The following is a 4,983-nucleotide window of genomic DNA, read 5'->3' as shown; positions in this document are numbered from 1 at the left end:
TCTATGTGCTGTACCCAGAATAATCCTGTTGTAAAGAAATTCAAGACTCAATATTCCGCGACCCCCTTGACGGCGTGAGATGTACAGTCGCGGAACGGAAGAATTAAGATGCATGCTTTCGTTCATGTGCACAACCATTCTTGTCCCGATATCAAGGGATCTGAGCTAATTCTTCGTCCATGGAACTACTCCAAATGAATAGAGTACTACCGGGACGGCAAGTATGTTCGTTGCAGATACTTTGTTCCTCGCTGACAGTTCGGAAGACCAAATCTTCCGGATGAGACGTTTGCATCTGCTTCAGAGAGTATCCTTTATAGATGTCACATCCTGAATGCGGCTCTGTAGCACGCCCAGGTATGTATAAGTCTCTCCAGCGCAAACATGTCGTATAGCGCTTCTATCAACGAGCTCAGGATCTTCAGGGATGCCATTAAGTTTTCCTCGCTTCAAATAAACCTTGGCGCATTTATCTAACCGAAATTCGATTAAAATTTCATTAGTATATCGTTCGACAATCCCTAGAGCTAGATATAGTTGCTCTTTCTTTTTAACATAGATCTTAAGATCGCCCATGTAAAATACATGAGTGACCTTGTACTTTCGATCTGCAGGTTTGCCGCAAAAGTACCCGTCGGAATGGCGAAGTGCTAGAGATAGTGACAATAATGTAAGACAAAAGAGGAGTGAGCTCATGGCGTCGCCCTGAAAGACATCGATAGGTCACGCTGGCAGAATGCTGCATCTTTGCAGACACATCTATCGATGAACAGGTTCTCCCGACATCCCGCTACGTCTTTCTTTGTGCCTCGTTGTTCATACATTTCTTGCCACACAGGTTCAATTGCCCGAACAATCCTATCATTTAAGATTGCTGTGAATACCTTATACAGTGTGTTCAGACAAGTGATTGGCCTGTAATTCTTCAGGTCAGCTAAGTTACCTATTTTCAGCAGGAGTATTGTGCGCTTTTCCACCAACCACTCCGGAATCGGCTCTTCATCCCTCTTAATAATTTTTTCACCTCCTCGGTAGTGATGGGTGGGCATTCTTCTTCTCAGGTGTTATGAGGACATCACACAGCTCCTTAAAGCTATTTATATTTTCTGAATCTTCGTCCAGTCTATGCTGCACTCAGAGCAGAAACTGCTGATTTTCTCTGACCCACCTCTCCCTCCGCTCTAGACTTCTCTTAGCGTCAGATAGTATCCGTATTCTCTCGAAAATATTCTACCTGATGGTCAGCAGTTTTGACTTGTTAAGTGTGTGATAACGGTTCCGGAGTTCGCGCGCGAACTTTCGAACCTTGGCGGTAAGCCTACTGCCAGATGTGATGTAGTCAATCACACCCTGAATGCGGGAAGCGTATTGTCTCGCCCAGCCTATTTTTATGGCAAGTTGATGCATCGCTCTTCCTCTATTGGATGCCTGCCCGCGGTTGGTCTTAGGGTCGTCTCTCTTTCTCTGTTGCCGGCTTGTTCTAGCTGTGGTAGAGTACGCGTTCCGCTTACATAACCTCTTTTTCGGAGTAATTCTGCATGGTTTGGCCTACGTTGCTGTGAAAAGTGCGGTAGCTCCGGGTGTTTCTCGCACCACAGAGCATGCAGCCGTGCCATGTAACCCCGTACAGGGGCCTCACTGGAATCGTAGCACTCTAGCAAGTCGTGATTCAGTCGCTTCGTCCACCTAAAGGTCCCGAGATTCCGCCGATCCATCCCATTGAATCCATTTTCATTGGATCCACCAGCTCTAGAGTGGTCGGCATTGTTGACCGACCCATTGTCGGGAGCCCTGCGCGTTCTGATGTTTTGAGCCGCACTTAGTACAAGTATGTTTGAAGTTGTCATTGTTGTTCCCACGAGAAGCTAGGGAAAGGGGTTTCGTCCATCTTTGTAGAGCCCCGCATGCAAGGATAAGACTGCGTAGTCTGTGATGTCGCTCGGTATCCCAGAGTTGCCGTTCGAGACACCTCTCCCAGGTATCATTCAGCTTTCGGCACGGTTTTCACACCACGACTTGGGGGTTATTTCCCTCGGGACCACCCCTGGACAATTGTCTGCGACTGCCTATTTATTTTTGTAACCATATTAAGCAAAAACCCTTGGTACAGGGACCCTCTATCCGCGACCACAGGACGCATTCGGTGGCTTTGTCATAGGCTTGATTACATTTTTTGTAAGATCTACAAGAGTCATTATAATTGGCAGAAGTTGACACTCACTAACGAATTGTTTTTTAGACAGATAATTACATTCAATTAATTTGGTTCAGTCGGGTATTAGTGCAATCGAATGCCTACCATCGATTCGGCTTATCGATCGTAAAACTGGAAATGACAGAGTTACCCTAGCAGAAGAAATGGACACGGTCAGAAAGGAAGTATCAGTTTCGATCCTTTCGGATTTCTATGCGAACTTTGCTTCCGTTTCATTCCAAACGATTTCTCTTTCCGAAAGTTTCCGACGCCTTTCTGAATTTTTTCTGAGCGGTGCCATTGCGTTTACCTTGTTGTGAATCTTTTCAATTTCTGCCCGAATAAAAATCGTGGTGTCCCAATAGCTTATTCAACATTTTCATCTGCGTCCCACTGTCTATGTTCGTTCTAAAAGTTTACGATTTCTTTCACAATAACTGTAAAGTATAAAATATAAATTAAATGTTGTATTAATTATATATTTATATATATGTTAATTATATATTTATATATATGTTAATTATTTAAACTAATATAATAAATTATAATATATAATTTACTAATAAATTTATGAAATTGAAAAAACAACAATGAATTGAAAATTAATTGAAATAAATGTATAAATATAATGAAATATAAACAAATATAATTAAATATACTAGATAAATTATTTAAAATAATTTTTTTTCAAATAAAATGATGGACCAACAAAAAAAACTGTTTAACAAAGTATTTTCGCTTTCAACTATGATTTGTTGCATTTTCAATAAAAAAGATGAAACAGATTAATTTTTAATCAAACAGTTGAAATTTTGAACCAAAACGATGCAAGTTCCACCTAAATATATGCATTTTTCACCCAAAAAGAATACGAATTTTCAAAAACACAGTTGAATTTTCAACCAAAAAGAATGGCATCATAACAAAATTACTGAATTTTCAACAAATTAATCAGATCCATGTCGATGAAAACGCACTGAAATAGCGAAGAAAGCGCGAAATAGACCAGTTGAAGGAGATTAAAAATCCAAAATTAAAATTTGTGAAATTTTGAAATTATCTACGAGAATGTTAGAAATTCAGAATCCACGGGTTTCGATTATTCCAGATATCTAACTTTTTCTTTTGAATGTTTAAAATTAGAATGAATATAACGTATCTCGTAAATTGAACGATATATGCAAAAGCATACAACATTTTTTAATGCAACTTCAAAGCAGTATATTATTATATAAGTTATAATTATAAATATGTATAATGGGAAAATTTATAAATTAAACAAAATAGTTAATAATTTTAAGAAAATTCTAAACTGCGAGTTGGTTTGGTTATGACCAGGTACTGTAAATAACTCTGCCCGCCCGGTACGTGACGAATACAATAGGACCATTATATGACCGTCTGATCACTTCTCAGTGTCATTTAGGTGCTGAAAATCAGCACGAACACCCGCTGAAATGGCACTGGCGGCCCAGTGCCATCCGCCAGTGTTTTTTCTGTGTTTTCTTATCGGCAGGGATTAACTTCAACTTTCAAATTGTTTCCTCTGTGTGTCCCACTGTATTTATTCTCTATTGAACATAAACGATCGTGGAAAGATTTTTCCAAATAACGTAGAAATAGGAAAATTTCATCACTATTTATAAGAATGAGAAGTCTGAAGCAATACATTTGATTAGGACAATTCTGATTAAACAAAAATTAAAGTAATTTAAGTTCAATAATATTGTTATATATTATAATTGATGCGACAATTTATTTCTAAATACAACTTTTTACAATGGTTTTCAATAGATTATTTTGTGCAAGAATTAAAAGATTTCTATTGAATTCAGTGTCAGTGTCATTCAATTTATTCAGTGCACATGATAATGTCTGCAGGAAGTCCACGTGTTAGAAACGAGCTCAGCAATTCTCTTATATCCATTTGTATGAAAAAAATCCGCATGTTTCGAAATTGAATACCCGCATTTTTAAAGAGAAGTTTCTATAAAATAAAACGAGAGTGACAGTTTTTGTGAATTTAAGATTGATATTAGGTAAATGTGAAGTTTTATATAACCTACAGATTGTAACTTATTAACTTTTCACTTTCAGTGATAACGAGAATTTATAAGCGTAAATTAAAAGAAAAAAGTCAGTTTTCGTTGTGTAAATATATAAATAAGTTTTCAACATTCAGATGTGTGATGCAAATATGTGAAAAAGAATGTTCAAGAAAATATTAAAATGCGTGAAAATAAATAGTCTACAACTGAAAGTAGGCTACACGTATGCCAGGATTTTCTTAAAAGTTTCCCATTTAACCAGTTTTTAATCAATAATTTTAACTATTGGAACTACCTTGTTCTATTTAAGTTAATAATTTTATATCGGAACTATTATTCCTCTATTAGTTAATGCCGATTCATAATCGCTACTGAATGGGTACGAGCAAAAAATTACGTGACTGATTAAAAAAGCCGGTTTCTCATTCGAAACTCACTCCTGGTAGGTTTCAGGGAAACGTCTTTGCTGGAGTCAACAGAAATCAATAGGATCGCTGCAATTCAAAATGCTTTAAAGTTAAAAATAAATTATTATTACAAGAATATATTTATCGATACATATATATATATATATATATCGATATATATTCGGTTCTGATTCCTCTAGAATCAAACCGAAGGGCCTATGACAAAGCCACCGAACGCGTCCTCGGGTTGCTGATAGAGGGTCCCTGTACCAAGGGTTTCTGCTGAATTTGGTTACAAAAATAAATAGGCAGTCGCGGACAATTGTCCAGGGGT

The sequence above is a fragment of the Belonocnema kinseyi genome, chromosome 2, assembly GCF_010883055.1.
Source record: "Belonocnema kinseyi isolate 2016_QV_RU_SX_M_011 chromosome 2, B_treatae_v1, whole genome shotgun sequence".
Lineage (NCBI taxonomy): Eukaryota > Metazoa > Arthropoda > Insecta > Hymenoptera > Cynipidae > Belonocnema > Belonocnema kinseyi.
This window is presented reverse-complemented; position numbering follows the sequence as displayed.